At 40.8% G+C, this 13,757-nt stretch overlaps 1 pseudogene; it reads right to left on the reverse strand.

Annotated features, from left to right (window-relative positions):
- Positions 1–8,478: 8,478 nt before the first annotated feature.
- On the reverse strand, positions 8,479–9,701 carry LOC105871561 (sterol carrier protein 2 pseudogene; annotated as a pseudogene).
- Positions 9,702–13,757: the final 4,056 nt, after the last annotated feature.

A 13,757-nucleotide genomic window follows, 5' to 3' on the forward strand; every position in this document is an offset into this window, starting at 1 on the left:
ACATGGCTGCCGTGGCTCTGGGCATCCACTTCACATAAGGCAACATCCAGTGGGGGAAGAGAGGCTGCCTCTGCCTGGCCATGTGAGGGGTCTTACCCAGAAGACCCCAGCCGGCTCATTCTCAAGTCTCAGGGGGCAGAACTGCATCATGTGTTCTTTCTTAAGGCAACTCTTGGCATGGGAAATGGCTCATATTTCCTGAACAAAATGGGGTTGTTTAGAAAAGAGCAAGGGTAGATGTTGTATAGACAGCCAACAACATCTTCTATGTATACATTTTTACGTTTTAAATATACATAAAATAATACATTGAAAAACTCTGCAAGAATATAAATAATGTTAACAGTTACCTGTGAGATGGGACTTGTGCTAGGTAAGATATAAATGTTTGTGATGTTTTTATTGTTTTTTCTTTTACAATAAGCTTGTAATTCTGGGAGGCTGGGGCAGGAGCATCACTTGAGGTCAGGAGTTCCAGACCAGCCTGAGCAAGAGCACGACCCTGTCTCTACTAAAAACAGAAAAAATTAGCCAGGTGTGGTGGCGCACAGCTGTAGTCCCAGCTACACAGGAGGCTGAGGCAGAAGGATTGCTTGAGCCCAGGAGTTTGAGGTTGCTGTGAGCTATGATGATGCCACGGCACTCTAGCCTGGGCAACAGAGTGAGACGCTGTCTCATAAAAGGAAAAGAAAGGAAAAAAAGCTTGTATTGTTTTGGTAAGTAACAGACATTATTTTTACATTTAAAAATGAAGTTGTTTCTAACTGAGTTTAGAAAAAGATGATTAATTTCATTCGGGATGTGGGCCAGTGTAGGTAAAGAGAGAGAGAGTAAGAACTCTAGGACAGGGCAGGGAAGGGCAGGGAGGGGCAGGGAGGGGACTTCAGTTGTAAACCTAAGTCAGCACTAAGGTAAAGAAATACGTTCCAAGTTGCCATTTTTGTTCTCAAGTCAAATTACATGCTGTTGAAAATGATGCGAGAATGCCAAAACAGGAAAGCAGACACTAAAAAGATTCAGATTAATACGTTTTCATTATTGTTTTTAAAAGAGTTATCCAGGAAGTGTACAATGTGTTACTACTTACCCATTTGGAATTTGGAAATGAAAAAAATTAATAGTTCTAAGTAGGATACCATAGATCTTACACTGATATCTGTATCAGTATAAATTTCAAATTAAATTAAAATTTTTAACCCAAGACAGTGTATTATTTAAGGAAAACTTGAAGTAAGCTTTGGTTTTTCTCAGTGTAAAATATAGCTGTCATTTGGAATAGGTTATTTCTATAACTTAGGCCAGAGTTTCCTAAGCTGTACTCGGAAGAAATTTAATATGTATTCCATGAAAATAATTGATATTGATGCTATTTTTTTCTACCAAAATTTATTCTATAAAAGCACATATGTAAAAAATCAAGTCAAAAAATATTGTTATTTTTTAATTATGTAATAATCTGCCTTTAACAGGAAGAGCTGGAACAGTCCCTGGAGGACATTTGCTCTGTACTTTGAATCAGAGGCAGCACTGACCAACTGACCTATAAGCTTGATGGTGGCAGCCCTGCTAACCTCCCACACAGCATCCGCTCTCCCTGCCTCCCTTACAAGAAGAATCCTGGTTTGTTCAGGGTGCCCAGGGGCACAGCTACAAGACTAGCTTTTTCTTTGCTCCTCTGCAGCTAGTGGTGGCTATGTAACAGAGTTTTGGCTTAGTAGATGTAAAGGACATCTAGTCAATCAGCTTTGAGAAAGATATTGTTGCACCCTTTGCCTCTTATCCTTGTCTTCCTTCCTCCTGCTTGAGATACAGCCTTGAAACCTGAAGGTGCAGCAGCCAACTTGTGACCATGAGAACAAAAGCCACAGGCTAAGGATGGTGACCCAGGAATACAGAAGAATCTGGGGTCCTTGATATAGCATCGTAGATCACTGCACCAGTCCTGTACTGCTCAGCTCCGAATTGTTTACCATAGGAAAACAAACACCTTTATTTAGTTAAGCCATGGTGGTCAGATTCCTGTTACATGCAGCCAAATGCAAGCCTGAGTATAACCATGTACATCATCTATTGATTTAATGCCATAAATGTCATATACCTTGTCACATAATTTCAGCCTAAGTACATGATATTAAGCAATGTATATTGAATTGTTTTGTTTGTTTGTTTGTTTGTTTTGCAACAAAGTCTTGCTCTGTTGCCCAGGCTAGAGTGCCATAGCATCAGCCTAGCTCACAGCAACCTCAGACTCCTGGGCTCAAGCAATCCTCTGGCCTTAGCCTCTCGACTAGCTGGGACTACAGGTGCATGCCACCACGCCTGGCTAATTTTTTTTCTATTTTTGGTTGCCCAGCCAAGTTCTTTCTATTTTTAGTAGAGACAAGGGTCTTGCTCTTGCTCAGGCTGGTCTCGAACTCCTGACCTTGATCGATACTCCTGCCTCGGCGTCCCAGAGTGCTAGGATTACAGGCGTGAGCCGCAACGCCCCGCCTATATTGAATATTAAACAGTCACACAACACTAAACTGTTCTCTTTAGATCTATGGCTAAAATAAGGAAGCTTTAAATGAAAATAAAGGTCTTGGTGTTCTAAATGATATCTGAACCAACACAAATTTAAAATACTTTAAAGGGAAGATGAGCAATTGACCTTTAATATTCTAAAAGGAAGGACAAATCTAGATGTAAATTGCCCAAGATGAAACAAGGAACACTATTTGAAGCTGCTTAATTTAAGAGGACACAAATATCAGAAGGCATACAGCTCCCATTCTTCTTCCCTTTGCCACAGTGTATCTGGGCGAGGCGGACTTTTCCCAGCACACTGCACTAAAAGCATAGACCCTGGGCCAGGACGACGCTGTTTCCAATATAGAGATAGGCGATTTTCCAAAGATGAAATTCCAGAAGAGCTTTTGGAATAAATAAATAAAAGTAAAAAGACACGAAATATTTAAAATCTAAGTATATAAAAGACAAAATATATTTTAAAAAATTTTAAAACAAATCTATGAAAGACATAAATTATATTTTAAAAACCTTTTAAAAGTTTTATAAGAACGTGTGAAATAAAATATGTTTTGCCTTCATTTTTTTCTTTAAGGAAATTCATCTTTTCCCCTGCCTTCTTTAATATAAGCTTTCAACACAGCATATATATATATACACGTCTGCTGATGTTCTGTCGTTTATCATTTTCAATGTATTCCATGGCCCAGGTTAGGTAAGTTTGGGAAACAGCTTTCCAAACTGATAGATCTTTAGTCCAGACCTAAAAAAAATGTTCAAAAATCACAGTCCAAGAAGGGGTGTCAGTGTGTCCTAGGAAATCCAGGTTAACATTTATAAGGAGAACTTACTCTTTATCACTTTTATTCAGCTTGCTGGGTTTTTTCATTCATAAAAATAATCAGATTATGAAAAGTAGGTCACGTTCATTGAGAAAAATTCGAACGACATAGAAGTATCAAAAGCCCTTCCCTGACGGACTCTCAACTTGGCAAGGGAAGTCCTGCCCATCTTAGTCCCCTCGGTCCCTCCGATTCCTAATCTTGCACAGCGGGGGCTCCTGGTGGCAGCACCCCACCTCCACCCCCTTTCTACCTCCCCAGACAAGCATGGTTAACAGGCCAAAGTGTACTGCAGACCTCTCTTCTGAAGAATTTTAAAAGTAAACTTTTTTTTAAATTTTAGAATAGTCTTAGATTTATGTATAAATTGCGAGAATAACAAACAGTTCTCATATACCCAAAGTCACATTTCCCTACTGTTAATATCTTATCTTAAAAATAAAAATAAATAAATTGAAAAAAATGTCTTATCTTAGTATGGTACATTTGCCTCAATTAATGAGCCAATATCACTAGTAATAATGCATTATTATTATTAGCTGAAGTCTGCACGCTATTCATATTTCCTTAGTTTTTACCTAATGTCCTTTTCTGTTCCAGCTTCCCATCCAGGATCCCACACTGAGTTAGTCACCGTGTCTTCTCAGGCTCCTCTTGGGTGTGACAGTGACTCAGATTTTCCTTGTTTTTGAAGACTGGAGAGTTCTGAGGTGTACCGGACATGTGTTTTGCGCGATGTCCCTCTATTGCGATTCGTCTGCTGTTTTTCTCATCACTGACAGGGGTTGTGGGTTTCGGGGAGGAAAACCGTAGACATGAAGTGCCATTCTGGCCACATTGCCGTTGATGGTGATGTCACCTCCATGCAGATTTGACCCTGTCTCATATACTGCTAAAGGGGTCCCTTTGTGTTTCCTGTCAAGATGGGGATGTGGCTCCAGCTCAGACAGTCGATGCTCCCAGTTAGTTTGGACTTGAGCAGACTAAACACAGGGATGACTCAAAAGACAGACGTGCGACCTTCACACTGGCCCTGGGCGGGAGGAGGGTGTGGGGTGGAGGGGAGTCAGGATGACCCGCCCACTCTGCCACTTGCCAAACCTACAGGGGATGCTTGCCAAGGGCCAAGGTCAGCTGCCAAGCAGGGACAAATGCCCGGTCCTCTTCCTGTCAACTAGCGATGACCTTTCATGGTTGCAGCTCAGATTTTCAAGTCCCTCTCTGATGCAAGTGCCTTCCTGCAGAGCATGACTCACTCCCCCGCACTCAGCAGCAGCAGCAAGTCCAGGAGAGCTGCGCCAAGCAGGAGGGAAAGGAAAAAGGGGAAAGAAGAATTAGATCTGACAAATTCACCAGAAAATATCTAACCTTCCCCAGTTACATGGCAAGGTTTTGCTTGGATTGTTCCTTGCGTTATTCAAACAGATCATGAACAAGAATTCAAATTCTTTTTCCTTGGATGGAAATTGGATTTGGAGATTTTTTTTCTTTATTCTGACACATTAATGTGTCAGACCATACAAAGTAGTAATGAAAGTATGTCATATAATTATTGCTTTAGTTAACATTTATTAAGTATTTCATAATGTATCAGAAACTGTGCTAATTATTTTATGGTGCATAGCTCATTTGATTCTCAGCAACACTAGAGATTTTTGTTAACAGTGTAAAATGAGGCACAGAAAGGTTAAGTAATTTGCCCAAGATCACACAGCTAATAAGTGGCAGAAAAGGATATAAACACATTTGACTTTTCACTCCATATTGCAAACCGCTATACCATACTGCTACACCATTCAATAAACCTCTACAACAGGCTATTGCATCATTCAACAAACCACAACTTCATACTGCTGCACCATTCAACAAGCTGTACCATACTGCTAAGCCATTCGAAAAACCTTGATATGACCCTGCTGCACCATTCAACCAACCTCTACACCTTACTGCTACATCATTCAACAACCACTAAACCATACTGCTACCCCAATCACATACTCCATACTGCTATACCATTCAGCAAACCACCACTCTATACTGCTTGTTCAAAACACACCTATGCCACTGCCACACTGTTCAACAAATCTCCATATCGTACAGTAGTGTCTACAATGCTCCCAGCAACTGGCAAGGTGCTGAGGACAAGAGAATGAATGAAACAGGGTGCTGGCAAAAAGGATGTCACTGTTGGTTCATTGATCCCCAGAAGGGCAGGAGATCCAGAAGTTCCCACATAACCATGAGCAGACTCGGGGTGCTGGGAGACTTGGCTGTCTAAAGGAGACCTCAGGTTAGGATAAAGAACTTCCACCTGTGATGACTTTGAGACCAAAGGAAATGGCATGGGACATGACTACGATCCAAAATAACCAACAATTTTCAAAACGTTTAATAATTAGTTCAGGCCCAGCCCATCAGAAAAGACTTCCATCCATCAGGATGAAGGTCAGGCCAATCAGAACTGTGACAGTTGGGAGGGGCTGAACATTAGCCCTGAGACAGCCCTGGGAGATGGAGCAGCAAGTGCCCAAGGACCCCTGCATCACCACAGGGTCACCAGGTGCCCACCCCATGCCATCATAACAAGGACGAGAAGGAGAAGGATGGATGGGTGGGTTTTTCAGTATCCATGGAATGCTATTGTGTATGGAAAAGAATGCTAGATGTTATGTTTTCATTAATATCCAATTAGCTTGTAAATCTATACACCTCATTTGTTTTCTAAAGCCTTTAAACTCAACATGCAGATTTTATTTATTTATAAATCTAGTAATTTTTGTGTTAAAATAAAAACCTTCACTTTCACCTTCTCTTTGATTTATCCTCAAAAAGCTTATACATTTGATAGATTAATTTCTCCCTAAACATTTTACACATTTACAAACTTGATTAATTAAATTCCTTTAGAGATTTCAAACCACAGTCACAAATACAAACTATCTAAATTCTCCTAAGAACTTCAAACATCAAACAGTAAACTCATAAATCTAACAAGTAAAATCTTCCTAATTACTCAAGTGACTCATAAATCTAGTAAAGTAGATTTACAAATTTAATAAATCAGATTTTCTTAATCACTTAAAGCATTATAAACAAAAAGCATACATAAGCAGTACAGAATTTTAAAAACTTATTATTATATTTATAATGCATCATTTACACTAAGGTATCAATGCTATTGATTCATTCCTTCATACCAGATTTACAAAGTATTCACATAACCAAAGGAACAGAATTGCCATCTTGGGCTTGTTACATCAACTGAGTTTATGAATGGTGCATATTGAAAGTGGCCAGGGCTCAGCCCTTGAACTTCCTGCTTTCTTTACTCTCACTTCCTGGCTATCTCATCTAGCCCTGTGCCTTTAAACACCATCTATGTGCCAATGACTTCCTGATGTATGTCTCCAGCTCTAGTAGGCATTTACGGGGCTCACCCATATTTCTGGTCTTCCCTTTCCAGACATGTAGGAGAACTACACTTCCTCACCTGCTTGAAGTTATTTGTGGCCATGTGGCTTACTTCAGCCAACAACAACAACAACAAAAATGTGAGCAGAGGTTAGGGGCCACCTCAAAGTGAAAGCATTTCATTGCTGTAGTGAGACTCTAGTTCTTGTCTTCCTCTTGCCTTAGCAATCAACAGACCAGGTAGTAGAGCCTCTATTAGGCTGTACCCAGAGAGGAAATGACAGGGAGCAGAACTACACTAAGAAACTGTCACTGTGTTAATCCAGTGAGATTTAGCAGTTGTTACTGCAGCACAGCCACACCCATCCTGACTAATATCAGCCCAGACCTCTCCCCTCAACTCTAGAAACAGATCTCAAATGCTGACTCAGTATCTCCATTTGGAAGGCTAGGCAGACATTTGAAACCTAACAGGTCCACAACTGAATTTCTCCCCTCACCCCACCGAACTCCCTGTTCCACTCCACCTTCCTCATCCTAGCTGCATGTCATCTCAATCCTTCTAATTGCTCAGGCCCCAACTTTGGAGTCATCCTCATCTCTAGCATCCTTCTCTCACACGCTATATCCAATCCTTCATCTCTACCTCCCAAATGTATTCAGAAGTGACCATTTCTCGCCATCTCCCACACTATCACCCTGACCAAAGTTGCCTTTCTCTCTCCCTTAGGTGATTACAATAGCCTCCTGATAAGCCTCCCTGCTTCTACTCTCGCATGCCCCTACGGTCATCCTTTGTAAGTCAGCCAAGCAGACGCAGAGCTCTGCAGTAGGTCTCCACTGCACTCTCAGTAAAAGCCAAAGTCCTCACAAGACCTACAAGGTCCTCTCAATACTTCTCTGACCACAGTGCTTATTATTCTCCCCTTTACTCATTTCACTCTAGCCATACTGGCCTCTTTGCCATTCCTGGAACACACCAAGCACATTTCCTAGTTAGGTCTGGCTATTCTCTGTGCCTAGAATATTCTTTCCCTAGATAACCATTTGGTTAATCTGCTTATCTCCTCCAAGTTTTTGCTCAAATCTCACTTTCCCAATGAGGCCTACCCTGAGTCCCAATTTAATACTGCAAACTTTCCATCTCAGGACCTCCCACTCAATTTCTTTTTTCTATAGCATTTACCACCTTCTGACCTATTGCATGATCTACTTCTTTATTAGGCTTATCGGATGCTGACCTCTCTTAGCTAAAATGTAAACTCCACAAGGACAGGTATTTCTGTATTAAATACATTTTTTTCCCACTATTCTATCCCAAGTACCTGGAACAGTGCACATAATAGGCATTCTGTAAATATTTATTGAAATCGCTTGTTGAATTAATGAATATATGAATTACTATGTGGGACTGGGACACAAGATCAGTGTTCTTTCCAGGATGATCTTGTCCCAAGTAAGTATTTGTTGGGCGAAGCTGAATTGCTATTGCCTTGTGTTTTTTTTTGTTTTTTTTTTACCAGGAAGAGCTATTTTAATTTTCTATTAAACATTCTTCCAAAAGCATTATTTTATCCCATATCTTACTGAATATAAGAAATAACATTAGTATTAGAAAAACTAGGAAAAAAGATAAATGCAGATAATTAAACTCACATGAAAAAGGAAAATTATAACAAAAGACTGAGAGCTTTATAAATTTAAATATGAGATATAATTTAAAAACTGTGCATCTCTAAGCAAACTTTATTTGTTAAGTTATTTTTTAACAACAGTGTTTTATGACTTTAATACACTAATTTTTTAAGAAGGAAACCCATTTTTAAAATATTTTAAAATATTTTTATTTTAAAAATAGGCCTGTGTTCAGTTACACATCCCCCCCTCCCAAGCTGTGATCATATTTCTTTTATTTTGATTTGGGAAGAAAATACTGTTTCTGATGGCAGGAAACGCAACATTTTTAAGTTTTTGGTTTTTTTTAATCCTGGTACAGAATTTTAAGAACTATTAATGAGAGATTGATTAAGGTCATTAAGTGCATAACGCTAATTACTGACTGGCTATTGGTATTGTTTCTTCCCTAGTTCTCTCCAAGGAAAACTCTTAAACTGAATTTTCAGTAGAATAATCCTTAAATATGCTTGATAAGCAAAATAAGAGCTTTTGTTTACATAATTTTTTGGATTTTACTGTTCCTAATTTTATTCTGAAACTCAATTTTACCCCAAACCATAATTACCATATTAACTTTGTAATGCATAGTTGAATGCAATTCAGCAAAGCAGTAGTACACCATCAGGCTCCATTCACCCAGAGCATAGGAAAAACAGGATTGGTCATACCCATTGAAAAACAAATCTATCTCACACAATTTGCCAATTTGTAGTCTCAGTCTAAATTCTGACAATGAAATATATGGATACATATCTATATATTTCATCTTGATTTTCAAAAGTAGTCAAAGGGAAGTTCTTCACAGCTTAGCTTTGGCTGGCTGAAGCTGAAGATTTTGTAACTTCATAGCCAGACCCATATTTCCAGTGATTTTCAATTTGCCCTGAAAGAAAGCCGACTGAGGATTCATTTTACCAGTCATTAAAGCCAGTAAGTCGGAGTCAGCCATTGTGATCCTGCAGTCAGCCTTCTTATCTGAGTTAGGAAGCACTGATCCTTTGCCGTTCTTCACATCTACCACCCAGGTGGCTTCTTTACCCCCAGGGCCATCCTTCACCTTGAAGGCAAAAATACCACCAATTTTCTTCACATACTGTTCCCCTTCCTCTTCAAGCTTTTTCTCAATCTCCTTAAAGACAAGATTTGCCTTAAATCCATCACCTGGAGAGCTGGTTGGAGCAGCCTCAATTTGATGAGTTCTAAAAGAACTGGCAGCTTCGGGAAAACCCATCTTGTAGATCGTTCTATTGCCTTGTTTTTAATGATGGAACTTACATGCACTAGCATAGAGAGCATTTTCTGCAAACATTATTAGAAACTCATAATTGCTTTTCCTTTAATGGACTACATTTTAGTTGCCCATTTTTAGTATTGTTATATATCCACATTTTTGCACAGAAATAGGTTTTTTTTCTTTTTAATGCTAAAGTTGTCACACAATTTGGTCAATGAGAGTCCCCGAAATGTTCACTTTTTGACAACAATAAGATTTTCTAACCCATTTCTACATTCTCTATCCCAAACACAGAATCATAGAATCAGCTACTCTCCAAGGACCCCTGGTTCCTTTTAATAGAAAATAATATTAGAGACCAAAATCTAGCTGCTGTGAGGATCCATATCAGATTCTTCCCTTTGCATACAGGTGGAGGCAACATCACTCCTGGACTGAGGGATGTATGTTTTTAAGAGGTGCCATCGGTCAGGGTCCAGACAGGAAAACAGAAACCACACCAGGAATTTTCAACAGAAGAAATATAATACAGGTAATTGATTACAAAGGTGTTAGGTATCAGAGGAGAAAAGCAAAAGGAAATTGCAGAAGTAAACAGAGGTTAACCACTGAAGGGAGCAGCTGCCAGCTCTAGGATGGGGGAGCGAAAGGGCAGCGGGGTTGTTATTAGAGACCAGGACTTCAGAGGACAGGCCTGCAGGGCTGAGGCTGGGACGTCTCCCCACACATCTGGGGCTCAGTCCTGCTATGAGGGAGTGAAGCTCAGTATCAGCCTGGGCTCTCGAAGGAGGTGTGTGCATAGACCACATTTTGTTTACCCATTCATTTCTCGATGCACACTTGCATTGCTTCCATCTTTTGGCTGCTGTGAACAATGCTGCCGTGAACATGGGTATACATTTCTCTTCTCTTTTATAATCCTATATAACTATCTGGCCCTCATTCTATAGGAGTGGTCCTGCACCATGTCAGACCTAGCACCTTCTTTCATCCTAAAACAAAGTTAATAAGTAATACAGCCTACCCACCACATAATTTCAGGAAAATCAGTATAATGAAATGTGTTTCATTGTCAGTGCCTGCAAATGATCATGCAGGGAGGGAGACGTGACAAAATAGCCAGATGCTTGCTCATTGCACATGATGATCACAGTCACAAATGTAGACTGCCTCAGCAGCACTGTATTGGTGATTCAAATACCACAAGTAGTGATGCTTGGTGGCATGATTTCCTAAAAAGGGTGACCAACACTTAGTAAAGTTTGAAACAAAGCAATTGCAATCCTAGAAATTCAGTGCATAGTCATATTGAGCAAGAAATATTTAATGTTTCTTTGTACAACAGAATCAGGTTCTTGGCTCAAATACTTCTAAACAGATTATTTTCCTTGTGGATATCATGCAGGACATGGGAATTTGTGAAGGGCACAGGAAGATTTATCGTGCAGGATGGTCTAGTGAGTTGCAGGACATCTAGCATCCCTGGTCCTCAATCATTATGTCAGCCAAGAAATGCCCCCAGACATTTCCAAAATGCCCCCTAGGAGTCAACACTGCCCATATTAAGAATTCACATTCTAGGCTGGGCGCGGTGGTTCACGCCTGTAATCCTAGCACTCTGGGAGGCCAAGGAGGGTGGATTGTTTGAGCTCAGGAGTTCGAGACCAGCCTGAGCAAGAGCGAGACCCCATCTCTACTAAAAATAGGAAGAAATTAGCTGGACAACTAAAACATATATATAGAAAAAATTAGCCGGGCATGGTGGCACATGCCTATAGTCCCAGCTACTCGGGGGGCTGAGGCAGGAGGATTGCTTGAGCCCAGGAGTTTGAGGTTGCTGTGAGCTAGGCTGACACCACGGCACTCTAGCCCCGGCAACAGAGTGAGACTGTGTCTAAAAAAAAAAGAATTCACTTTCTATAGCAAGTAGTCTCCTGCCTGTATCAGTTAAGTTTTATCACAGTAAGGCTGTGTAACTGTGGCAGCCATGAGAAAGCACCCTGCAGACTCATTAGTCTAATTGACCAATTAGCACACTCTGAAATCCACTGCCATGTTTATGCCAAGGCCCTGTTTCCCACAGGTTGCTCCCAGCCAATGGGAACGCTAAGGCACACCTGTTCCTAGGAGGCACAAGACTCCTCTGATGGCAGCCTTCGGCCTGAGGTTCCCCAGTGGCTTTGCTACACCTTCCTTGGACTCCTTCCTTCACTCTGGGTCAGACTTGTATTGGCTTCTGACAGCTCTCTTAGCCCACAGCTCCCTCTCCATTTTCTCTCACAGAGGAATTTCCCTAACAAACTCCTTGCACATTTTGTCCTATCCAGCATCTGCTTCTTGAAGGACTTGGACCAACACAGTAACAAAGAAGCCACAAAACCTCCATGGCATACCGTTGTGTTTTGGAGGGGGTGTGGGGGGAACTAGAAAGTTCTGCTGATCTTGGCTGGACTTGCTCCCATGTCCAGGGGTTGACTGGTTGGCAGTTGATCTGGGACGACCTCCAGTATGATGACTGGGAGACCCAGCTGAGATCCGTGTGTCTCTTTTCCTCCAGCAGGTTAGCCTAAGCATGGTCTCATGGCAACCGCACAGACGCAAGACAAAAGCCCAACGTTAGTCCATTTCAAACCTCTGCCCACCTCAGGTCAGCCACACCCACTGGCTGAGAGGATCACGTGGTTAAGCCCAAATTCAGACTTAGAATGCCCTGAAAAGTAATATGACAAAGGGCTGGGACATAGACAGCCGTGAAGAATGAGACTATTTTCATAATCCATCACAATACCCATGCATTATTCTTATAAGTAAAGCACCACTTTTTCTCAATTAAAAAAAATAAATTGTAACTGCCCTTACAATTTTCTATGATCACATCATTGTAGAGTCCCTTACTGACATAGAGAGGAAGTCTGAAATGCTACGTATTTACCAAAAGACTCTGAGTCTAGCTATCCACATAAGCTCATTAAACTGGAAAAGACTTCCACTACATTCACTGCTGAGTTAAAGTCATTTTCTCCTCTGTGCAATGACCCAGTGTCATGACTGCTCATGGCAAAGATTAGATCAGTTCCAGATAGCAAAGAATCTACATTTTCTTTGTACATCAGAATGATTGATTGAATTTTCAAACCCCTTCCACACAAAAGTACGGAAATTAGGACATTATTATTTTTTAAACAAATTTGAATGTATTCAAAGTTATCCCTGTGATAAGATCATTTACCTGCAAGTTAACATTCTTAAGTGGGAGGAAAATCTGTTGCATTACAAGTCAGTGGCCAGGAATTACATCTAACCCTGGGTCCTCCCGTGGCTGTAGGCGCTGTGTGTAAGCATCATTTGTCATGTGTGTCCTTGCAGAAAATTAGTGGAGAAACACAATTCTGGGCCACAGTAACCTCTCACTGCTCCAAGCTTCTATAAAATGTTCCTTTCTACTGAGACTGTACAACTCTGCTGGGTGACAAAATCAAACATTGAGGGGTTTTTATGCTCCATTATTTGTTTTTATTTTAAAAATTAATGCTTTATAATTTCTAAAATTTCTAAACCTACAGAAAAGTTTCAAGAACAAAACAGAGAACACCCAAATGATCCTCATCTGTGGTATGAACCTCTTGCCTGCCCCACCACGCGCCCTCCTCTATATTTATGCACACTTCCTCTTTGCCAGGCCACCCAAGACTGGTGTGGTGTGCAGATACCAAGACATTTCATCCCTAAATGCTTCTCCACAGTCTCTCAGGAATGAGGCCATGGTCCTACTATCAGAACAACGTTGCCACACCTGAAAAGACTCAACAGGAAGTTCAATATACAGTCCACAGGAAATTTTCCTAAGTGTCTCAAAATTATGCTTTAGGCCGGGCGTGGTGGCTCACGCCTGTAATCCTAGCAGTTTGTGAGGCCGAGGCAGGCGGATTGTTCAAGGTCAGGAGTTCGAAACCAGCCTGAGCGAGACCCTGTCTCTACCAAAAATAGAAATAAATTAATTGACCAACTAAAAATATATATACAAAAAAAATTAGCCGGGCATGGTGGCGCATGCCAGTAGTCCCAGCTACTCGGAAAGCTGAGGC

This window comes from Microcebus murinus, chromosome 3 (genome assembly GCF_040939455.1).
Source record: "Microcebus murinus isolate Inina chromosome 3, M.murinus_Inina_mat1.0, whole genome shotgun sequence".
In the NCBI taxonomy this organism is placed as follows: Eukaryota; Metazoa; Chordata; class Mammalia; order Primates; family Cheirogaleidae; genus Microcebus; species Microcebus murinus.